At 42.5% G+C, this 26,333-nt stretch overlaps 2 pseudogenes; both read right to left on the bottom strand.

Annotated features, from left to right (window-relative positions):
- LOC141128383 (legumain pseudogene) overlaps nt 1–16,543 on the bottom strand; it is a 30,467-nt pseudogene extending 13,924 nt beyond the window's left edge.
- Nucleotides 16,544–26,333, bottom strand: part of LOC141128372 (cathepsin Z-like) — a 28,281-nt pseudogene continuing 18,491 nt past the window's right edge.

Raw genomic sequence — 26,333 nt, 5'->3', positions numbered from 1 at the left:
GACTCTGCGAACGCTGCAGTTATGCGTTTAGTGTTTTGTAAGTGACAGCGATCGATCGATACTGCACTTGGGTGGGCCGGGCGGAGGGGCAAAACGCAGGTGCTAGCGGGTATCTGGGCTGATCCCGCTAACACTGCGTTTTTGGGAACCCTAAACTGCTGGGGACGCTAGTATAGATCTGATCGGATCAGATATTGATCCGATCAGATACTATACCACTAAGGGAGGCGTATGCTGCGTGCGTGGGTGTTAGCGGTACTGGCGCTAATCTGACGCTGCCTGGGGCGACGCATATCACCGCCGGGCGATCAGGGGGCTAAACCTTTATTCGGTAATAAACGGCGGGTGCCCTGACACTATAAAAAATAAACGAACTAACCAGCATCAACCGTAACGTTTATACGGTGATCAGTGGTGAAAGGGTTAACTAGGGGGCAATCAAGGGGTTAAAACATTTATTAGGTAGTATATGGGGGTCCCTGACGCTATAAAACGCTGACGGCGAACCTAAATATTTACGTCCCTAACTAGCGTCACCAGCGACACTAATACAGCGATCAGAAAAATGATCGCTTAGCAACACTGGTGACAGGGGGTGATCAAGGGGTTAAAACTTTATTAGGGGGGGTTAGGGGGGTACCCTAGACCTAAAGGGGGGTAATACTAACTGTCCCAACACTGTAACTGTCACAAACTGACACTATGCAGTAATCAGAAAAAAAAAAATAAAAACCTGCTGGTGTCAGTTTGTGACAGGGGGGGGGGTGATTGGGGGGGGTGATTGGGGGGGGATCGGGGGTGTTTTGTATGCCTGGCATGTTCTACTGTGTGTGTAGTGTGTTGTGCACTTACATTGATGTCTTCTCCCCTCGGCGCTGGAACGGAAACTACCGAGCTGAGGGGAGATGACATCATTTCCTTTGCTGCTGTTTAGCATACAGCAGCAAAGGAATGTTCCCATTGGCCGGCGGCGATCGCGAGGGGGGGGGCCACGAACGGATGGCCTCCCCCTCATCTCGGATCGCCGGGGAACAGAACGGGACCGCCTCGGGCGGCGGGGGGGGGTCCGATCGGACCCCCCACCCGCGGAAGGCAAATCACGTACATGTACGTGATTTTGCCTGCCCGTGCCGCTTTGCCGACGTAAATCGGCGTTAGGCGGTCCTTAAGTGGTTAATATTACTATTATTCAAATCAACAGACTTCACACTTTCATTGTCTGAGGAAATACAGTGGGGCAAAAAAGTATTTAGTCAGCCAGCAATTGTGCAAATTCTCCCAATAAGAGATGAGAGGCCTGTAATTGTCATCATAGGTATACCTCCAGTATGAGAGACAAAATGTGGAAACAAATCCAGACAATCACATTGTCTGTCTGATTTTTGAAAGAATTTATTTGCAAATTATGGTGGAAAATAAGTATTTTGTCAATATCAAAAGTTCATCTCAATACTTTCTTATATATCCTTTGGCAATGACAGAGGTCAAACGTTTTCTCTAAGTCTTCACAAGGTTGTCGCACACTGTTGCTGGTATGTTGGCCCATTCCTCCATGCAGATCTCCTCTAGAGCAGTGATGTTTTGGGGCTGTCGCTGGGTAACAGACGTTCAACTCCCTCCAAAGGTTTTCTATGGGGTTGAGATCTGGAGACTGGCTAGGCCACTCTAGGACCTTGAAATGCTTCTTAGGAAGCCACTCCTTCGTTGCCCAGGCGGTGTGTTTGGGATCATTGTCATGCTGAAAGACCCAGCCACGTTTCATCTTCAATGCCCTTGCTGATGGGAGGAGGTTTGCACTCAAAATCTCACGATACATGGCCCCATTCATTCTTTCATCTACACGGATCAGTCGTTCTGTTAACTTTGCAGAGAAACAGCCCCAAAGCATGATGTTGCCACCCCCATGCTTCACAATAGGTATGGTGTTCTTTGGTTGCAACTCAGCATTCTCTCTCCTTCAAACACGACAAGTTGTGTTCCTACCAAACAGTTCTACTTTGGTTTCATCTAACCATATGACATGCTCCCAATCCTCTTCTGGATCATCCAAATGCTTTCTAGCAAGCCTCAGATGGGCCCGGACATGTACTGCCTTAAACAGGGGGACACGTCTGGCTCTGCAGGATCTGAGTTACTGGCGGCGTAGTGTGTTACTGATGGTAGCCTTTGTTAAGTTGGTCCCAGCTTTCTGCAGGTCATTCACTAGGTCCCCCTGTGTGGTTCTGGGATTTTTGCTCACCATTCTTGTGATCATTTTGACCCCACGGGGTGAGATCTTGTGTGGAGCCCCAGATCGAGGGAGATTATCAGTATGACTTCCATTTTCTAATTATTGCTCCCACAGTTGATTTCTTCACACCAAGCTGCTTGCCTATTGCAGATTCAGTCTTCCCAGCCTGGTGCAGGTCTACAATTTTGTTTCTGGTGTCCTTGGACAGCTCTTTGGTCTTCACCATAGTGGAGTTTGGAGTGTGAATGTTTGAGGTTGTGGACAGGTGTCTCTTTTTTATACTGATAACAAATTCAAACAGGTGCCATTAATACAGGTAATGAGTGGAGGACAGAGGAGCCTCCTAAAGAAGAAGATGCAGGTCTGTGAGAACCAGAAATCTTGCTTGTTTGTAGGTGACCAAATACTTATTTTCCACCATAATTTGCAAATAAATTCTTTCAAAAATCAGACAGTGTGATTGTCTGGATTTGTTTCCACATTTTGTCTCTCATAGTTGAGGTATACCTATGACAATTACAGGCCTCTCTCATCTTTATAAGTGGGAGAACTTGCACAATTGGTGGCTGACTAAATACTTTTTTGCCCCACTGTACTAACAATAGACTCATCAAAAGTCTCCACTGTTTCAACTCCTGAATTAGCATTGTTAACCCTCGCATCTGACATTGTCACATGTTCAAGAGCATGCATCTGTGCTAAACTCTGAGCATGTGCAGAAAACTGAGCTTCTATTCTGTTCTAAGCAAACTTTTATAATATTCTCTTGTTAAATTTCTTTCTGAATTAAAAAGGTAGTACAACTTTCTTTTTCTTTAAACAATTCCAATAGTGCATTCATTTTATGTTCCAATTCACCTTTCTCAATCAGTAATTGTTCAATATGTAATTTCTCCTGTGTTTGTGCAAATTCTGTTAAACTTTGCCTTTGTTTTCCTGGCATATCAAAAACCATTGCATTGAAAACCATAACTAGCTTCATTACATTACTTAATTTTCTCTTTGATTTAGCTAATGAAAATCTAGCCTTCTCAATTTCAACATTTGCTTGAAAACATTGATTATACATTGACTGCCATAACTCAGCGTCAGAGACGTGATTTGCTAAACCTTCATGTTCTAAATTGCTTTTGTTAGCCAATACATTTATAAAATTCATATTTCGCTACTCAGCGAATATAAAACTTTTTCCGTTTTCCGCTGGACTCGAATTAAACCATCTGTCAAGACTTCTGTATGTCTGAAATTTTCCGGTCTTTCACAATCATCAATTGATTCTAGGTCCTTTCAAAATTTGCGAAGTTAATTTCTGTTCATCACTTTTTCCCCTCTGATTAACGGAAGAAAGTGGGGAAAAAAAAACTTCGGACGATTGATACTGGCTCTGGCTAGCCAATGTAATAAGCTTGATATAACAAAATCTTTCAATAATGATGACTGATTTGTGAGATGAATTTCCTTAATTATGTCTGAGTCGGCTTAAATCAAACTGTGTGTTTTTATTGTACACACAAAAACTTGGAAAATACTTACAAAAATAGTACATTCATATTCATAATTAGTGTTGCTTCATATATGATCAAAAAGATTCAAGTATAGTTCATTTGTTTCAAAGATCTGAAATGAGTTCTTAAAGTCATTTGATCATGTGCCTTTAAAGATGGTCAATTAACTATGTATGCTGAAGAAAAATCTGTGTGCTGAAATAGATGTGACAAGGAGAGCAGGCAGGAAGCAAAGAGACTGAACATCTTTCAGCTCTCCCTTACATCAGAAACTGGATGCTTTGAATTTGCGCCCAAAAACTAAACCCTCCCATAATTACTCCCAATATCACCTCCCCTTTTACTATTGACAAGGGTGGGGGCAAAAGAGTAAGTAATATGAACAGCATCTCTAATTAGATACAGACACATGAAGAGTGGAATTCCTTCTACACAGGATGTAGGTGCAATTCCATTTACACAGGAAATGGGTGAGGGGCAGCCAATCTACAGAAAACACACATTTTCCATGTCAAGATATCAGTAACATAGGAATACCCTTAGAAACCTATATATTATTTACAATATTTGTAAAAATCCTGACAGTTTCTAGATATTTGTGGACCCAGTACAAAAGTCACCATCTGGAGGTTATTAACTCTCTAATTCTGCCATTCATACAATTATAGGGAGTTCGTAAAATATAATAAAGCCAATTACAATTTAGATATTAAGAATATAACAGTGGTCTGGGAAATTCCAAATGTCATTGTTGACACTTATTTAGGTTTTTGTAATCGGCTATTTCGATCGAATGTTTGTATGAATGTATCCATAAGTGTTTAAAATTAAGACTTGGCGATGAAAACATGCTGACGGTTGATATCAAGAAGATGGTTAAAGACCAGTTAGGAAAATCCCATCTCCCTTGATTTGTGTCTAGGGATGAGCCGAACACCCCCCGGTTCGGTTCGCACCAGAACCTGCGAACGGACCGAAACTTTGCACGAACGTTAGAACCCCATTGACGTCTATGGGACTCGAACGTTCGAAATCAAAAGTGCTCATTTTAAAGGCTAATTTGCATGGTATTGTCCTAAAAAGGGTTTGGGGACCCGGGTCCTGCCCCAGGGGACATGTATTAATGCAAAAAAAAGTTTTAAAAACGGCCTTTTTTTCGGGAGCAGTGATTTTAATGATGCTTAAAGTGAAAAAAAGTGAAATATTCCTTTTAAATATCGTACCTGGGGGGTGTCTAAAGTATGCCTGTAAAGTGGCGCGTGTTTCCCGTGCTTAGAACAGTCCCTGCACCAAATGTCATTTAAAACTGTTTTCGGCTTTAATGTAATGTCGGGTCCTGGCAATATGGATGAAAATCAGTGAGACAAACGGCATAGGTACCCCCCCAGTCCATTACCAGGCCCTTTTGGGTCTTGTATGGATATTAAGGGGAACCCCGCACCCAAATTAAAAAAAAAAAAAGGAAAGGTGTGGGGCCACCAGGCCCTATATACTCTGAACAGCAGTATACAGGCGGTGCAAACAAGACAGGGACTGTAGGTTTGTTGTTAGGTAGAATCTGTTTGTAATTTTGAACTGGTACTTTTTTAAAGTGTAGCTCCAGCCAAAAAATCTGTTTTTAAGCTTTTTGGAAAACATAGGGAAGGGTTATCACCCCTGTGACATTTGTTTTGCTGTCTTTCCTCCTCTTCAGAAGATTTCACCTCACTATCTGTCCCAATGACAAATGTTTTTTGAAAATTTGGGTTGAGTGAAACAAGGATTGGTGATAAAGCATCATTGGAGAGGAGACCCTTTTTTTTTCCCATATTAACTCTTACAGGAGAGAATTTCCCTTCCTAGGGGTAGATTTCATCTCACTTCCTGTTGTCTCCTTCCGTTTGCAAGTAGGAGTCATTTGTAAGTTGGATGTTTGAAAGTAGGGGCCTGCCCTATATAATCTGCAGAAATTGGGGCCTTAGGTGTTGGTGTTGCCACAACACTGTAAGTCCTCAGTTACTCTTGGTGGGCGCTGGAACGGGCCCTGCTGTGAAATATTAGATCAAGAATTGTAATTACATGCCATTGTTGAACAGGGTCAGAAAAATTGGGCCTTAGGCACTGGTGCCACAACACTGCAACCCCTCACAGATTAAGATAAAGTGATCTTGCGCAGACTAGCAAATATACAAATTCCAAAAAGTGCAATGTGCAATCAAAGGGAAGTGAAAACTTCATATATTAATTGAAGAAACTGTGCAATAATAGGTTACAACAAGGGACGTGAAAATATAAACAAATGAAGACAAATATCCACTAAATAGGCAAAAAAGTAGAAAAAATCAATAATGTGCAAAAAAGTTGCATGTGCAAGATTAAATAACAATAATAGCAAATATAAAATAGGTAAAAAAAATTAAGAAAGTCTATCAATATATAAAAAAAAATAATAATGTAATGAATCGCATGTGCAAAAATGTGTGTATGGGCACATAAAAATTTGTTCACTTTGGAGGGACAGAGACATAATACTCGTCTTCTATGGAGAACGTTGAGTATAACGGTGATGAATGTTCACGAGGAAGTGCACAGAGATGGTGTGGTAATGTGAAAACAAATCAGTGCTGCTCAGTATCCATGTAAAACTTCATAAATAGATTAATTCCCGAACAGTCAGTCTCCCAGAACTCTCACCTCATATATTATAATAAATCGCATGGAAATGTGAATATAACTCTCCACCGTTCCCCTTTGACTCCTTCTCCAGCTCACATACACTTCAACAAGGATTAGAGGTACCTTCTCCAGCTGCGAATGTCTTAATTCAGCTGTCCGTATCCACTCCGATATTTAAGGTAGTGATGGGGAAGAGAAAGGATAAACATGCCTCCAATATAGTAGTGGGGTTGAAATAACCAAAGTACATTTTATTAAAACAATTGGGTGGACTCTTACATAAAGAACAAAAATAACAGGCAAGAACAGTTTAAAACCAGCACTTTCGGCGCCTCCTTACGTCTGACTCCAGCCACTCCCTACGCGTTACGTGACTTCATCTGGGGAATTTTTTTACCTATTTTATATTTGCTATTATTTAATCTTGCACATGCAATTTTTTACACATGCAATTTGTTTGCACATTATTTATTTTTTTCCACTTTTTTTGCCTATTTAGTGGATATTTGTCTTCATTGGTTTATATTTTCATGTCCTTTGTTGTAACCTATTATTGCACAGTTTCTGAAATTTATATATGAAGTTTTCACTTCCCTTTTGATTGCAAATTGCACTTTTTGGAATTTGTATATTTGCTAGTCTGCGAGAGATCACTTTATTTATCTTATTGGTAGGTGCTGTGTACACCATTAGGTTTTGCTGCAGATTCTTTTCACTTGTTATTACTTCCACTCATCCACCTATTACTCAGAGTAGCGCGAGGGACATCCACAAACTATTCAACCCCTCACAGATACTCTAGTTGGAGTGCAGGAATAAGCCCTACTGCAAAATATTGCATCAAAAATTGTATTTACACGCCCCTGTTAAACAGGGGCTGAAAAATTGGGCCTTAGCCACTGGTGGCGGTGCTCAGAACCAAAAATATTCTTACAAGCTATCAGCATGATCATTTGAGGAGGAAGAGGATAGTAACTCAGCATAACAGGATAGTCACTCAGCATCAGCATAGGCAGTCTTGAAGGGATCTGACATTTCAAAAAAAAATATTTGGTTACATCAGCATCAAGTGCTTGGTAGCTGGTGGTGATCCAAGACTGATTCATTTTTATGAAGGTCAGTCGATCGACCGAGTCAGTGGACAGGCGTAACCTGTGATCAGTTACAAAGCCTCCAGCAGCACTGAATGTGCATTCCGAAAGAACGCTGGATGCAGGACAGGCCAGTAGCTCAATTGCATACTGTGCAAGCTCTGGCCAGTGATCATCAAGACCCAGTAACCCAGAGGATTTCGGTGGGAAAGGTGTCCAAGTCAGATCTTGCCCCTAGGTATTCCTGCACCATGTAAAACAGACGCTGGCGATGGTTGCTGGAACCAATCATACCTTGGGGCTGCGGACTAAAAAATTGTCTGAACGCATTGGTCAGACTGCCACCTTCTCCACCGCCCTGTCTTTGACTGACCGAAGCCTCAGCAACACGTTGCCAGGAACAGGGGTTTGTAACCTCCCAGTCTCTGGGAACGCGTTGCACAGACATTTCTGCAAGGGCAAGATAAGGTCTGCAACCTTACCCTTGTAACGTGGATCAAGGGGGGTTGCCAGCCAGTATTGATCCCATTCTTAGATACCACGAATATGAGAATCCTTCCACAGGCTTTGCAGGATCAGGGAAGCCATGCAGGGTAGGTTTTCTGAGGCATTCGGTCCAGAGTCCTCTGGGTCACTAAGGACGACATGATCCGCAGCCACCACCTCCCAGCCATGTACAAGTCCATGGGTTTCTTGGGACTGTAAATGATCCCTTAAAGACTGCTGCTGATGCTGAGTGCCAGGCTCCACCTCCATGCTGACACAATCCTCCTCCTCTGCCTGTGTGATCAGCGGGCACGCAGGAACACTGTCTGGATAAAGGGGGCCTTGAGAGCTAAGGAAGTCCTCCACTTCCTGCCTCTGTTCTGTCTCAAGTGCCCTGTCCATTATTCCACACAGCGTGTGCTCCAACAGGTGGACAAGGGGGGACAGTGTCTCTGATGCATGCACTGTCACTGCTCACTATCCTCGTGGCCTCAAATGGTGACAGGACAGTGCATGCATCCCTGATCATGGCCCACTGGCGTGGGGAAAAAAAACCCAAGCTCCCCTGACCCTGTCCTGGTGCCATAGTTGCACAGGTACTCATTGATGGCCCTCTGCTGCGTGTGCAGCCGCTGCAGCATGGCCAAAGTTGAGTTTCACCTAGTGGGCATGTCACAGATTAGGACGTTCTTGGGCAGGTTAAATTCCTTTTGGAGGTCAGCCAGCCGAGCACTGGCATTATATGACCTGCGGAAATGCACACAGACTTTCCTGGCCTGCCTCAGGACATCCTGTAAGCCCGGGTACCTGCCCAAGAACCGCTGCACCACCAAGTTAAGAATGTGAGCCAAACAGGGCACATGGGTCAGTTGTCCCTGTCGGAGGGCGGAGAGGAGGTTGGTGCCATTGTCGCAAACCACCATACCTGCCTTAAGCTGGCATGGCATCAACCACCTCTGAACCTGCCCCTGCAGAGTTAACAGAATCTCTGCCCCAGTGTGGCTCCTGTCCCCCAAGCACACCAGCTCAAGCACCACATTGCATCTTTTGGCCTGCGTGCTTGCGTAGCCCCTTGAACACCTACGGAGCACCACTGGTTCCAAAGACAAATCAGCACAGGAAAAGACCATGGAGGACGAAGAAGAGGAGGGAGTGGAGGAGAGAGGTGTGGCAGAATCACCACTAGTAGTATTTTGGAGGCGTTGTTGCGGAACAACCTCCAACACTACTGCACATATAGTGTATATATATACTCTGATACTGCAGCTAGCAGAATCAACTGCCTGCCTGTAGTATTATTAGTATGAGAACACCAGCAATTGTCTCCAGGTAGCTTTAGGTGCACACTGTGCAGAGGACGCACTACACTAACTGTAAATACTGTAGCTGCCTGCCTGTGGTATTAATAGGAGCAGAAGCACACCACTAATTTTCTTCAGGTAGCTTTAGGTGCACACTGTGCAAAGGACACATTACACTAACTGTAAATACTGTAGCTGCCTGCGGTATTAATGCAGGTGCACACTGTGCAAAGGACGCACTACACTCATTTGTAAATACTGCAGCTGCCTGCGGTACTGTACTAATATGATCAGAAGAACACCACAAATTTTCTTCAGGTTGCTTTAGGTGCACACTGTGCAGAGGACGCTCTACACTAACTGTAAATACTGTAGCTAATAGGATCAGAAGAACACCAGCTATTTTCTTCAGGTAGCTGTAAATACTTAAAAAAACACCTGCCTACCTGTCAGGAAGAGAATAACAGGAACGGATCTAGCTAAACTTAATACAGTGTGTGTGTGTGTATATTCTATCTAACTTAAATCAAATGACACTCTCTCTGTCTATCTCTCTCTCTCTCAACGCCGGAACACACTATACAGGGCCGCTGTGCAGGTGGCCTTATATAGTGTGGGGCGTGTACTAAACCCCCTGAGCCATAATTAGCCAAAGCCACCCTGGCTTTGACCAATTACGACTCTTTGTACAGATGGTGCTGTGATTTGGCCAAGCATGTGGGTCATAGTGCATGCTTGGCCAATCATCAGCCAGCAATGCACTGCGATGCCGCAGTGAAATATGGGCCATGACGCGCCACTCGAATTTGGCTCGAACGGCCTATATCGTTCGCAATTTGGCGAACGACCAAACACACGATGTTCAAGTCGAACACTAAGCTCATCCCTATTTGTGTCCAATAGTTTAGAGAGCCAAAATTATGTGTATAAAAAAGTGAATGTTTCAGTCTTGTTTCATCACTCTGCATTAGGTTGTGTTCCGATGATATTGTGTATTCTGAATAAACCATATACAGATTACAAAAGCTGACTGGCATTGATGTTCGTTTTTACTTGATTTGATTGTAGCCGTATTAGTGCAATTGTGACAGAGAAAATTGAGTACTGTCCGTGATACTTTTTTATTTGCACTAACATACAATTTTTCAGGACAAGCTTTCGGGGTATGTCCCCTTCTTCAAGGTCCAAGCAGTACTGATTCACAAATTTTTAAGCAGAATGTTAAAGAAGAAGAAAAAAAAAAAAACATTCTGCTTAAAAATTTGTGAATCAGTACTGCTTGGACCTTGAAGAAGGGGACATACCCCGAAAGCTTGTCCTGAAAAATTGTATGTTAGTGCAAATAAAAAAAGTATCACGGACAGTACTCAATTTTCTATGTTCGTTTTTGAAAGACTAACTTAACATAACCATGTCCTTTTATAGCATCTGGACTGAAACGGGCTAGGAGACAAAATGCCACCCAATGTGTCAGCACAGGGGCTAGCAAATCTGCAGCCCACTGACACAATAGGAGCCAAATCCTTATCAGTAGATATTTTGTTTTGATGTTTTTAACAGAGCCAAGCTCCTATGAGTAGGCAGTCACAAGTTATGGATTGTTTATCACTGGATGTGAAAGAACATTTGTTTCTACCTCTCTTCTGATGGCTGTGAGCAACACCACCCAAAAGAGCAGCCCTGTCTTTGCCAGAGGCCAGACAAAATGCCTTATCAATGTTCCACTTGTCATATTGACATTCTTTTAATCTGGAAGCAATGATCTTAAATTCATTGTCAAATCCTTTCTCAGTAGAACAGTTTTGTCTGGCTCTGACAAATTCTCCTATTAGTATGGATCACACAATGTGTGCCAGGTGGAAGCTGGAAGCCAATAATAATGGGGAATTACTGGCACACTCTTTGCAATACGTGTGGGTGTGGATGGTGTTTGGCACACTGTCCCCCCACCAGGGTTAGATTTAAAAAGTTGATGGTGTCAGAATGACATTCAAAACTAAACTCTACATTTAAAGAGTTGTTAAAGAGATGAAGAACATGTAGCACTAACTCACGGTGGAGCTGCTGATTTAAAGCGGGCTGTTACCGTCACCTTTTTACCTGTAGTTTCACCAATACCAGACTCCGAGTCCACGTTGAGCGTATTATCTGACAATGTAGGCACCAGTCACTTTAGTACTTTTCCAATGCTTTAATGGGAGATAACTGGAAGAAGTAGCACCTTGAGGCGATTCAGTTAACATTTGCAGCGCTTTACAAATCATTCATTCAAGTTGCAGGAAAGAGGTAGCAGAAGTTGCAGGGAAGTTCAAATACCTTTTCTCGGTGTAGCACTAAGGAATTGATCTCAGGGATGAATGAATCTACAGTTCAGGATTAAATCTTTGCCCGCCTGGATAGGTCTCTCTCACTCACCTAGCAGCTGGAATGCAGCACGAACAAAAAGTCTCTGCCACAGACTTTAGTGGAACAAAACTGTACGATCCTCTGCCACAGGATGTAGTAGTTTTCGATGAAAAGCAAACACAGTACACAGAAAGCGGGACCTGCTATGTGCCTCAGCGGAGCTATAAGATTGGTCCCCGCTCAGCGGCGCTATTAATAGAACTGTGCCCACTCAAGACCCGGGGCTTTTTGGGGACCCACTCGGGGCTTCAGCCATGGTGAGCCCCCTGCTGACACCACTACCTGTCACTATGGTGAAGGAAGATACATCCAAGAACCAGACCAATGATTATTTTCTTTCACACTGGGGCGGTTTTCAGACATTTTAGTGCTAGAAAAGGCCTCTAAAAATAGTGCCTGAAAACTGCCTCCCATTCATTGCAGTGTGTCTTTTCACACCGGGGCGGTGCACTTGCGGGACGTTAGGACAAGTCCTACAAGCAGCATCTTTGGGGTGGTTTGGGAACACTGTATTTAGTGCTCCCAAAACGCCCCTGCCCATTGAAATGAATGGGCAGCGGTTCCAATGTGCCTACAAAGAGCTTTGAAATTGCCACAAAACTGGACTTTTTTTTACCCTTTTTCTTTTGAGGTAAAAATATCCACCACTAGTGGCCGAAAAGTGCCACAAAAATGAGCGGCACTTTAGCGCTAACATCCCAGCACTGCAGTGTGAAAGTACTTTTAATGATCAAGGATTAATATTGTGTTGCTTGGGTTAACAGACCCTGTGTGTGTGTGTGTGTGTGTGTGTGTGTGTATATATTATATATATATATATGCACACACTCTGTGTTGATTTACTAAAACTGAAGAGTATAAAATCTGGAGCAGCTGTGCATGGTAGCCAATCAGCTTCTAATTTCAGCTTCTTCAATTAAAGCTTTAACAAAAAAAAAACCCTGGAAGCCAATTGGTCTCTATGCAGAGCTTCACCAGATTTTGTATGCTCCAGTTTTAGTAAAACCCTCTGTATCTGCAGAGAGAGATGGGGTTCTCTGCGGTGTCATTGGCGGGCATCTCGCACCCCATACACCGGGTCTGACCTGGAAGGGATTTACAATAGTTTACAATTATGAAAACTCTTCTGTGCCTTTCACTAAAATGCTGTAAATTCCTCTCCATGTTTTATTTCTCTGAGATGTAGAAGATCACCAGAGGTGCCGACACACCTGAGGAAGGTCTATCGGATTTAATGAATGTGGATCACTCCACCCATACCAGGTGTGACATAAGACCCTTCCCCCACACAGGATCTTAGAATAGAACTCCAATGATAATCCAGGAGTCCAACCAGCCAACTTACTCTAAACGTATAGATTTGCCGTCTTCATGTATTTGTCCCGATCTACAACCCATTACCCCGATCATACTGGAAGTAATGGTGGGAAGCAGCACGTTTCCTCTGGAAAATTGTCCATGATTCTCATGAATTGGTTGAAAATAAAAAGCGATCAGAGGGAAGTTTTGCTCACCAGAAGAACATGAATTTGGGTTCTGAATTGGCACACAAAATGTTGCACAGAAGTAATGGAAGAACAGAAAAGCCTTCTAAGATACTTGCAGGGAAAGTCACATAATGATTAAAGGATGAGTTCACCTTTTAAGAAAAAAAATAGTAAATACACTTTTTTTTACTTGCAAAAAAAGTGCATTTATAATTTTAATTTTTTTTTTTTTCTTTTTTTACTTAGGATTATCAGATCTCTGGTACAATGTCAGGCTCCTGCAGACTGTCAGTGTAGAAACTGCCTGTATTGGAGATATGGGGAGACGTTTTATTCCAGGAAGAATCAATGAACTACAAGGATGTTCACCAGCGCCCCCCTCATATTGCATTGGGAACTACAAGCCGTCATCTGAAAAGGCTTTCCATACTTGTAGTCTATTCATTCACAGTACTCTGAATGAATGGCTTGGCCGTATATATGGGGGGAGGGCAGTTTTCTTAGATTAAGATTGTATTAATCATCCAAGAGAGAGAATGACATAAAATGGTTAATCTGTGAAAGGGAGGAGCTATAGCTCAGTATGAATAGCTAATGAGAGAGGTCATGTGATTAATGAGTGGGAAGGGCTGGAGCACATTCATTGGTCATGTGATGAGTGGGCGGGGTCAGTGCTGACTATATCTGGGTGGAGAGGAGAAGCAGTCAGCCATTTGTGTGTTGGGAGAGGGAGGTGTGCTGTGTGGTGGAGGGGGGATTATACTGAAATAATACAATGACATCTGAAGCTTCTTGTAGGGAAAAATCTTGATTGATATATCGGCACAGAGATGACCTTAATCTTAGTATAGGGGGAGAACCAACTTGTATATCAGGGAGATTTATATATCAGACAGAGCTCAGTCCAGGGAAATCATTCATAAATAGGACTTGGTTGTCTCTTCTGAGCTTCTAGAAATAAGACAAGAACAATAAAGTCCAGTGTTCTGTGTAGGGAGCCGCTGATACAAAAGTTGTATTTGGAAGGAGATCCTAAAGGAAATGTTCTGATATGTGAATGTGTTCAGCCTCAAAAAGCAATCCACCATGTTTGAAGTTGGGGAATGAGGGATAGATTTTTTTTTTTTTCCCTCTCTGCCCCCTCTTGTATTTTTTCAATAACAGTGCATCAATGCCTTCAGTATACAATTTCCTTTACATTCTGGTCAGAGTAGTTCATAAATTTCATTGGCCTTTTCAAGCAGTTAATACAAGGCATCAAAGTCAGAATACGCACTGCAGGCTCTTCCCATATAGTGATTGGTTTTATCCTCAGCTGGGTGATGGAATCATTACCCCCCTGTGTGCTCCTAATTGCCCCCCCCCCTGCTTCTCATTGATCCCTGCCCCCTCTACTTCTCACCATCATATCATTATATTGTGTCCAGGAGCTCCAATAATGTGGAATACACTTGGTGACATCACCTCTTTGGTAACAGACATTGCTTCCTTATAATTTAATAATTGTATGGGGTAGAAAAATTAGATCCCTTATTAGTGTTGGTGTCAGATATAATACATTGGTGTTAGGAATTGCTCTGTCATGATCACCAATGGAGTGAAATCACTTGATACAGACACTGGAAGTTTAGTTTCCCCGGTCTTAAGATGTCTCACTGTCATGTCTAATGACCCCAGCCAATAATATATTAATGTTTATTACTTTGTACCATCAGACACTCCAATTCGGGGCACATGTCCACGTTCTGATCTATTGAAGGTACACAGGATTTTATTTTAACTATTATGGAACTTCATCATACTACACACACCCAAATATCTTCATCTAAATAGAGTAGTAGTTTGCCCCACCTATGTGAAAGAGCCCTAACCTAGGACAATATTCATCCAGTCTCCAAAACTGATATAGTAAATTAAATGTTAAGGAATGCAGCATTGTATTCACTTTTTTTTTTTCTTCCCCCTTATCAATGTACAGCCCAGGGGGTATGGAATATATCTAGTACATACAGGACACATCTGTGTTCAGTACAAACCAGAGCACAGAGTATACACAATGCAGAACAGTGGAAGGTAGACTTTTCATATCATATACTGTTTATATCACCCACAATTTCATCACAATCTGTAAAGCTCAACCTATTAAAAAAAAAAAAAAAAAAATCCCTTACAGAAACAATGGTTATCCAACACCCATAGCGGGTGCGGGGAACCCTTTTTAGGCTTGGTAGGTAGGAACCAATAAAAGTCTTCCCATCACATATGTGGAATATATGCAATGTATCTCTTTCCATTGTGTGTCTTTGGAAATCAACCAGCATTCTGGCAAATTATCAAAGGAGCCTCAAATTCTCTAATACAGACCCAGGTAACAACCACAAAACACACACACTCTAACCTCCCATCAGATGTCAAGGATGCACACCCATGGTAACCTAATACCTGGCGCAAGATCCTTGATTGGAGGTGAAAAGCTTATTATAAGGAATATAAAACCAACTGCCAAAGTTATTACAGCCCGCAATACCATTGGCCACAGATGGAGGCCCTCATCCGAATCTATCTGGCTGGACACATACAGGAAGATATAAATCTTGCATACAATCTGAGGAATCTCAAATGTGTGGGATTTACTTGGCTGCTCCCACAGCCCTTAAAGTGTACCAAACTATTCTGTGAGAATGCTTACATTATTACTTCTCTCTCTGTCCACACACAGATCCCTGTCTGAGCATACAGACCCTGCCTGGTATCACACACCACTTGTACATTGATGGAGTGGTACTGCTTGTGATTATGAAACTCAACTTCGCTTTACCTGGCGGCCCTAATTGCAGCATGCATACAATCAGTGGCCCCCCCAGGATCAGAGGACATTCAGCAGGCTGGTAGCCTCCTTCACATCATTCCACTCATCTTCAGTTTGTGCAAAGTGGATAAACCTGTGACACAAGGGCAAGAATGGAATTAATCACCTTTTATATACACCCTGGACACAGTTGATTAGCTGATCCCAAGTATAGTGGTAGTTTGGAAGCTGCCACGCCCCAAGATGTAAAGAGAAACCAGCAACTTCACCATCCCTGGTACTGTGTGGCATCAGGCTGTAGATGGGGCACATTTCTCCTCAGAGCCCATACACATACATAATTACTTCTCTCTTCAAGCGGAATTTAGAATGGATATCATAGTCCCGCATGTTTTCCAAATAGGCTTGAGATGTGAAGTGACGTGGTTGATGGAAGGCAACAGCAGCATAGGCTTCTTCCTCCAGTACTTCACCTGCAAAGGCTCCTGTTACTATAGTGACCCCTAGCACCATGACATCCTTATAAATCAGAGGATTCAGAGGCTCAACATCATTATGCTGCACCACTTCCATTCACAGGTTCTCATGAAGTTCACAGATAGGAAGTGATAATGTGCACTCGGGCAATAAGTACGGCCATGACACGAGTGTGCACATGTGTGCTGCAGACCATTGCTCTATAAGTGGAGTAATATCAGGCTAAAAGAAAAAAAAAAAAAAAATAGGTACTTGGTAGACGTTAGTGTCATTCTCAAATCTACAGGCTCATTCTCCTTAAAGGGTTCACATACACAAACATCTGACAGCTGTTCTCTTCCCCCTTCTCTCCCAAAAATTAGCAACATTTTCCCCTTTTCCTTGACTTAGTAAAGCCCCAACTAAACTATAGACTGGATAAGAAACACAATGCCTGTCAGTTCTTTATTTCCATCTGTGTTCTTGTTAGTGAGGTCAAAGTTGGTAGCTTGTGGGCAATGCAAGGCATGAGCTGCTTTGTATCATTACTAATGTGTGAATACATAAGTACATGTAAAATACTGGGCTATCGGCTTAGTTCAGGTGGCACATCCAACCTCAGTTATGTGACTTCTGGGGATCAGCAGCTGATAGACCTCTGGCTCCCTCTCCTGGCAGCTCCCAAGAATCATTCCTCGCAAGGCAGATGCTATGTACGATGCAACATGATGATCCTGGCAGCTTCACCCCTGGGAAGCAGATAAACCATATCTTATGACCAAATATGGTCGCCACAATTTCTTTGCTTCTCTGCACGGCCTTTGTTGTACCTGAGCTACTGCTTGTCCTGGAGGTGCCCAATTGCAGCCATCAGCCACGTCAGCTGTGGGTAACCTGCATTCCATGGAAAAGATAACAAAACAGATACTGGTCATTTTACTGGGACCTTAGTGCCCATAAAACATGTTTGTGTCAGGTCTATTCACAAACATGGTCATGTCTGTGGCTAGGGAATGCTCTTTTAAATCTTTCAATAAAAATGTAATTTTTCATTCTGCTAAGTCAAAAATTAATTGTTAGATGTTCTTTCCACTTCATGTTCACATGTTCAGGAAATGATGCCACAGAAGATCAACTTGAAATGTGCCAGTTAACACACCCAAAACACAAAACTTTACCAACAAGACAGCCTTGTGGCATTTGTCTGATCTTGAACTCTCAGAATAGCCCGGTCTGCCTGAAGATGTTGGCGTTGCGAATAGGAGACCATTCTATCCAGAGGCCATAGGGTCTTGGAGAGCAGAAAAATAAAGTGCTAAATTATTAGGCAGAATGCTAATTTTTTGAAGAGATTATCAAAATGTGTAACATATAAATATTGTTACCCTCAGTTATTTTACATATAAATATGAAATGCTCAATAGACCTCCACATCTACTGTATGTCTCAGGAATAAGATTTGGCCGCTAAATATAGAGCTTGAACACGATAGAAATGTATTGAAGACTAAATATGGAAAGCCGGCAATCCATTTATAAACAAGAAAGTTATCATGCAATAATTTAACTTGATCAATTACAAAAGCTAATGGAAAATCCAAGACGTATATAGCAATACATAAATAGGTGCCAGGATATAGCCAATAGTTACCAGTTCTGTTGTGTGTGTGTGTGTGTGTGTTAGTTAATAACGTGGGATCAGGACTCATTTTTTGTTGAAGATTACTTCAGGAAGGAGATGTAACAAACTTTGGCCAGCATTGATGGAAAAGTATATGTGCTGCTAGAAGCATCTTGGTGACCCCAATATTTATGGCAGATACTGCAATGAAAAAGATGAAACATTCCATAAGGATGAACTACAAGAGATACTCTGCTTTTTTGTTGCAAGCCAGGTATGTCAACTTTCCAGTTTTGGTTACATAAACACAGAGCTCAGCCGGGTAAGAAGTGTATTTTAATCAAAACGATTGTGTAAAATATGGAAAATGGTTGCCTCACTTTTTTGTACCTACAATACGTCAGAGGCCATGCTAAAGGTCATCAGAAGATATTAGTGACTCTTAAAACATTCTCCCTAAAACTGTGAAGTCCCAGAATGACCCACAATAACTATAAGTGATGTCATAACATAAAAACTCTCAATTGTCACAACTTAAAATAAAATCCAAGGCATTTTCCTGCTCAATGTCATCTTTTTATGTTCTCAGCAAGACCTCATGGCATTAGAATGACAGACATCATAAAATGAATTGAAGGGAATGCTTAGTGAGATCATTATGTGAAATTTTGTACTTCTGTTTTAGTGAGAGGTAATCTTTCATAGCAAATAATTCAACGCTGTTCAATCATTCTTTATGTACAGATTGGTATATACTTGTAATAGGAGAATAATAAAAAATATATATATTTTTTTTCTTAATTGTAAAAGTCTAAAAATAATCCTATATAAACAAATGCGGGTCCCTGAGTAGTTTTGAGGTTCTTAGGTTTATATACACTGACCTTCTTTGGTCTGCAGGTTACACTCCAAACTCCTCTCGATGCTCCCTGACGTCACCTGCCAGGTCATCGTGGAGAACGCCGATCCTAGCTACTTCTGCTTCATTAAGCCCTAAGCTTTGGGCAAAGTCTGTACTTAAACTGTCCGCAGCCTTCAGAGCATAAGCCATCCCCACTTTGTAACTAATATGCAAAGTTATTTCATCTCCAGGGAGGTAGTAGGTCATGGATGGGGTCTGGATGATTGCATATCTGAACAAGTCTACCTGGTCTCGATAAGAGGATACAGCAAGGATTGGAGACCTGGTCCCGATGACGTACTGACATAACATTTGGAAATCCTGTAAGTCCTGCCATCTTCAGGTATGTTCCTGCATGAGCCACGGACAAATTCAAATTGGACATGGTGCTCCCTGCATTGTCCACTGCGACAATGAGAGTAACAATGGCTCTTCTGATGATGATGATGTGGTTCCTTACCAAATGGCTAGCCTTATTGGCAGCATCTCTCAACAGAAACCAATGTTTCCTCACTGTATAAGATCTGTCCATGGCGTCCATCTTCTTCTTGGCGGTCTCAAGGCAACTAACATGAGCAGTCACAGCCTTACTAGCTATCATAATTTATATACGAGATTATCATTGTGTAGCCAACTTCCTCTATAAACTCTGTTTTCCAGACAGGCTCTGTTTCAGCAAACAATGCGTGAGTATGCCTTCCATTCGATCATCTCTATGATTTGTTGGCCCTGCGTCGTATTACTTGCACATCGTGTGTGACACTAAGAGGTACCACAGTGAGTGGAATCCCGTATTGCTTCCCTAGGTGTGTGATTGATGCTTTGGCAGATGCTGCAAATAGGAGAGATCATGACCCCCTGGATAATTTCACTGCTTATGTTTTGATCAATAAGACAGAAGAGAGAGGCACCTCTAAGTGCAGAATTAGTAGCTGTTTATTTCCCCAAACAAGATTAAAAACACTTAAAAAAATCTGGTGAATTAAAAAGCGTGTAGTCATTAATAATGCAAATGGTCCTGCAGGCTGGTGGGTCCCCAGCATGTAAAGACTCTCACAAATTGTGTCCTGTGCTGTACCAAAAACATAGAGCTACCTGTAAGCTGATGAATGATTACACACACCGAGTTTATGATGGACAGAGATCCCGGAAGTGATGTCAGCAGTGAGACTGACTGAATTTTTTTAAAATGTAATTGCCTATTCCCAAAACGTAAATTGAAGTAAAACACATAGCCAAGTATTATTCTACACAATTTTTTTTTTTATTGTGCATTAAAAAAAGAAAACAAAATTATACATGCTATCGGCCAATAGAACTTAACTAGGGATGAGCCGAACACCCCCCTGTTCGGTTCGCACAAGAACATGCGAACAGGCAAAAAATTAGTTTGAACACGCGAACACCGTTAAAGTCTATGGGACACGAACATGAATAATCAAAAGTGCTCATTTTAAAGGCTTATTTGCAAGTTATTGTCATAAAAAGTGTTTGGGGACCTGGGTCCTGCCCCAGGGTACATGGATCAATGCAAAAAAAAATTTTAAAAACAGCTGTTTTTTTGGGAGCAGTGATTTTAATGATGCTTAAAGTGAAACAATAAAAGTGTAATATCCCTTTAAATTTCGTAGCTGGGGGGTGTCTATAGTATGCCTGTAAAGGTGCACATGTTTCCCGTGTTTAGAACAGTCTGACAGCAAAATGACATTTCAAAGGAAAGTCATTTAAAACTACTCGCGGCTATTAATGCATTGCCAGTCCGACAATACACATAGAAGTTTATTGATAAAAACGGCATGGGAATTCCCCACAGGGGAACCCCGGCCAAAATTAAAAAAAAGTGGGGTCCCCCCAAAAATCCATACCAGACCCTTATCCGAGCATGCAACCTGGCAGGCTGCAGAAAAAGAGGGGGGGACGAGAGAGCACCCCCCCTCCTGAACTGTACCAGGCCACATGCCCTCAACATTGGGAGGGTGCTCCCCAAAACACCTTGTCCCCATGTTGATAAGGACAAGGGCCTCATCCCCACAACCCTGGCCGGTGGTTGTGGGGGTCTGCAGGTGGGGGGCTTATCGGAATCTGGAAGCCCCTTTAACAAAGGGACCCCCAGATCCCGGCCCTCTCCCCTGTGTGAAATGGTAAGGGAGTTCATCATCTCCATCTTCTTCTCTGGCCGCTCCGCATCCAAGCTGGCATGGAGGGAGGCTCCCGCTGTGGGGACATGACGGGACTTGCTACAGGCAAGTCCCGTCAAGTCACCGTGCGTCAGAGGGGGGCGGGGTCACCGGGTGACCCTGCTCCCCGTTATTTAAGAACCGTCAGAAGAGAAGCGTCACACAGCGGGAGCCTCCCTCCATGCCAGCATGGATGCAGAGCCGCCCGAAAAGAAGATGAAGAGAAGAAGATGGAGAAGAAGAGTGGGAGCCTCCCTCCATGCCATGGATGCAGAGTGGCCCGAGGAGAAGGGAAGAAGACGCAGCGGAGGAGATGCTGGACGAGAACACCGGAGGAAGATTCAGAAGAACCAGAAGAAGATGAAGGAAGATATGAGAAAGAAGAATTTAAATAAAGGAATTGTCAAAAACTGTGTCTTGGCATTTTTAACATTTTTGACAGTTTTTAACTGTCTGGGGGTTTCCAGATTCCGATAAGCCCCCTGCCCACAGACCCCCACAACCACCGGCCAGGGTTGTGGGGATGAGGCCCTTGTCCTCATCAACATGGGGACAAGGTGTTTTGGGGGGCTACCCCAAAGCACCCTCCCAATGTTGAGGGCATGTGGCCTTGTACGGTTCAGGAGTGGGGGGGGGCACTCTCGTCCCCCCTCTTTTCCTGCAGCCTGCCAGGTTGCGTGCTTGGATAAAGGTCTGATATGGATCTTTGGGGGGACCCCACGCCGTTTTTTTTTTTTTTTTTTTTTTTTTTTTTTTTTTTTTTTGCGCGGGGTTCCCCTGTGGGGAATTCCAATGCCGTTTTTATCAATTAACTTTTATGTTTATTGTCGGACCGGCAATGCATTAATAGCCGCGAGTAATTTTAAATTACTTATTTTCCTTTTGAAATATCATTTTGCTGTCAGACTGTTCTAAACACTGGAAACATACTCCCCTTTACAGGCATACTATAGACACCCCCCAGCTACGAAATTTAAAGGGATATTACACTTTTATTGTTTCACTTTAAGCATTATTAAAATCACTACTCCCGAAAAAACGTCAGTTTTTAAAACTTTTTTTGCATTGATACATGTCCCCTGGGGCAGGACCCAGGTCCCCAAACACTTTAATGACAATACCATGCATATAAGCCTTGAAAATTAGCACTTTTGATTCCTCCCATAGACTTTTAAAGGGTGTTCTGTGGCATTCGAATTTGCCGCAAACACCCCAAATTGTTGCTGTTTGGTGAACTTGCGAACAGCCCATGATCGAGTCGAACATGAGTTCGACTCGAACTTGAAGCTCATCCCTAAACTTAACCAAAAAGTGCATTCTATGCATCCAAAAATATAGAAAATATACCAAATCAAATCATTATTCAACCAAAAAAATGTCAAAGCAATAACGCCAAGGCCAATAATAAATAACATGTTATCTCCTCCGATTCCGCAACATGTCTGGTTGGTGAATGGCCGTTCGGAAACTAACTGAAAAGCACAAAATAAAAAGCGCTAATCAACACTCACCAAACTTCCACTAACACAAAATTAGCAGAATGAGCCCAAAGGGTGACACGAAAGAGCTGAAAAACTACGTAGTACGTCAGTTTTTGTTGGCCAACAATCCGATCGTGTGTACGAGGCTTTAAACTGTGGCTTCTGTGTGCAGTGCAGCAGGAGGATGTCTGCCGGAGGTCTGCAATGCCGAGTCTGAGTGTCCCGGGACTCCCAGGTCCCCTGGGTAGTCTCTGATGGTGTCTGCTCGCCTGAGATCGCACCCCCTAAGGTGCTATGCAGTATGTACCATGGCGTTTTTAATCTATATCGGTGCACGCTATTTTCACTAAGGTAGGATAGGGTCTTCAAAATGTATTACATACACCTCATAAACCTCTGCAGGATTATTATCAGAATGGTCATTAAATAATAAAGATTCATTGATTGATTAGATGAAAGTGACCTTACCTTAATGTGGTGGGGATTCAGCTGTGATTAAGTCGGATTAGTTTCTCTCAGTATTCGGATTCACTGCCAATCACCACCGGACAACGTCACCAAATCTCCAGATATGCTGTAGTAGATGAGTATACCGGAATCTCTGGAAGTAGAATCACTGATCAGAGGAGGGAGAGGCCCGCTTTATACAAGTGAGATGGGAGGTGAAGGCAGAGAATGAAGGCTTTCTTTTCTGTCTAATGGATATGTTCTATAAATAACCCCGGATTGTTCTTGCTGATTTGCATATAAACAGGTTTTCTAGAGAACAGGTGATGAGATTAAACATGCTGAAACCCAAATACCTTAAAACTTTACTGAGTTTTAAAATTAAAATGGGTGTCCTTGGGAGACATCCCTTTTTTTTTTTTTTTGGATGAATTTGGGAGGAATTGTGCCACTCTTTGGGTGTCCTTGGGAGATATTAGGCCTGTTTTTATAGGGGGAACTGTGCCATGGAAGCAAATCTTGAACACCAAATGTCCACTCAATCACAATTCAGATTCTTGAATGTGCTGTGTTGTACCTGGATTTGGGCACAAGTGGTACAGTATGAAATCGGTGTGAACAGCCAGGGTAGAGAAGGATATCCTGAATCACCGAACTACTACTTTACTACTAATTACTAAAGTTTTAAGGCCACATGGAAATGACACACAAGACATGGAGCTTAAAAGTAAATATATACAAAAAAATGCATGCATATTCATGAGGTTCAGATACATCAGATACATATTGTGTGTGTGTGTGTGTATATATATATATATATATATATATATATATATATATATATATATAATTGTGTATTTGACACTGACATTACTGATCGACTTACCAAGTAGACAGCTGCCATCAAATGTTCTCTTCTCAAAATTTTCATAAAGCTGAGACTGGCGTAGTATATGGGCGTTGTGTACAGATCCAGGGAAACCGGTCAGTAAGGATGAGCTCTGGCGTGTTCACACAGCCCACATGCAGAGCCCACCAGGAAGTCGGAACTGCGCTGTGCTAATCATAGGCAGTGAGACATTGGCCTGATGCGCGGCTGCAGAGATCGGGAAATGTCTCACTGCCTGTGATTAGCGCAGTACCGACTTCCTGGTGAGCTCTGCACGTGGGGTGTACGAACACGGCGAAGCTCGTCCTTACTGGTTACCACATCGTCGATCAACATTTTGGGTTTCAAACACCACATAAGTGTTCATGGAAAGATATCCCTTTCTATTCTGATAGATATGCTCCTTGTGACTGGGTGCCAATAGGGGTGCAACCGATCCATAACATTTGGGATCAATGCCGTGGCATAAAATCTGCTTTTAATTTGTTCCCACTCCTGCCTTGATGAGGGCATGTAGATGTAGGTCAGTACAATGGAACTAAAGCCCTGTAGCACCCTTCCCAGCATTCTTGAAAAAAATGCCTGCAACATTCTGGCCACCTCACCGGCTACTATCTCGTAGGAGATCTTTCCCAGAATAAGTACAGTAAGCAATTTAGTCATACCAGATATTGCATGACTCCACTGGATGGTGGTCTCTGACACGACACACAGCCTCGACGTACAGTAGGAAACTGAACTTTTGCAGAGCTTCAGCTTCCGTAAAGCCATCTAGAAGTGTGTTCTGGAAAATGCCTTTGGAGCCATGAAGACCACTCTTCTCCTCCTAACACGCCTTATTAGGAGGTTGAATTGCTGGAAATTGTATTCGAACAACTCCATGGCTGATTTTTGCACTAAATCCAATCCCCCCTCAGAGGATCAGGAAATACCGCTTGTGATACCGCCAGCAAAACCCTGGTGATAATTATTGTAGGTTTTTTTTTCCGTATGTGAATTGAACTTAACAGCTTACCGCATGATTTCTTGCAATATTTACTAACACGTTTTTCATTAAAGGGGTTGTAAAGGTTCGCGTTTTTTCACCTTAATGCTTCCTATGAATTAAGGTGTCAAAACATCCCAAAATCCCCCCCCGAGCCCGTTCACCTGCTGCGCTCGCCCACGATGTCCGCTTCGCTGCTCAGCCTGGCCGTTGATTGGCTAGAGTGGATGGATTGAAAGCAACGCAGCCATTGGCTCATGCTACTGTCAATCACATCTAATGATTCGGCACGCGGGGGTGCAGGGCCGAGTTATACAGTGAGCGGCTATAGCCACGGGCTGTGTCACGGGAGCGTGCCCGCAAGAACTAACTACCATGCGAGAGAGCTTGCATGAAGATGGTTAGTTCTTGCGGGGAGGAGCTGAGACAGCCGCCGAGGGACCCCAGAAGACCAGGTTCAGAGCCACTCTGTGCAAAACGAGCTGCATAGTGGAGGTAAGTATAACATGTTGGTGTTTTTTTTTTTTTTTTAATTGCTTTTACAACCCCTTTTAAATATCACAGAATTGTGTGTGTTTGTTTTTTTTTTTTTTTTTTTTTTGTGAATTGGATTTTTTTTTACCTCCGTGATAATTTTATGCAAATGAGTCACGTGACCTTATCACATGCAATAACCTTTTATTGATTTGACCCTTATGATTCTTCGTGCCACTTGGCTGGTACTCAGCATACAGGCCTCCAGTGTAGGTATGTAGGTTTTCTGTAGCCATCATACCACAGCTGATTTGTTCCATTCTTGTAGATCTCAGTCATCATATGCTCTCTAACAAAACCAAAGAAACATTTGTTCGTGGGACTTTTGAAAGAGTGGTGCTCATTAATAGGTACAACAAGGTTATATAAAAGTACAAATTTTATTAGAATTTAACAACATGCCTGACCTTTTGAATATTCGGCATACCCCTATGCTGGGGGTTTCTGTGTTTTTTATAATTGATGTATAGAGAGCATAGAGACTGCAGCTTCAGCAATACAACAGTGTTTTATTAGGCTGATATTCAGAATGTACTTTTGGTGAACAATTCAATTTTATTCTGCTTTTTTTTTTTATATGCAGATATATACTGTGTTACTTGTACAGATTTTCTTTGTTAAATTCTAATACTATTTGTACTTTTATATAACTTTGTACCTATTAGTGAGCACCACTCTAACGAAACCAAAGAAACATTTGCCCGTGGGACTTTTGAAAGACAGTTTTTGGGTCTGAGTGCTGCTCATGTCTGAATATATGGAGGCTCTCTCTTCATCATCTGCTCCCTCCCCTTGACATGCTGTAATCTCCAACCTTCTACAGTGTAGTTGGACGGGTAGAACCATTGCCCAAATGTCATACGAGTACCACAC

Source organism: Aquarana catesbeiana, linkage group LG01 (genome assembly GCF_042186555.1).
Source record: "Aquarana catesbeiana isolate 2022-GZ linkage group LG01, ASM4218655v1, whole genome shotgun sequence".
NCBI lineage: Eukaryota > Metazoa > Chordata > Amphibia > Anura > Ranidae > Aquarana > Aquarana catesbeiana.
Note: the sequence above shows the minus strand (reverse complement) of the source record. Positions and strands in the feature narration are given on the sequence as shown.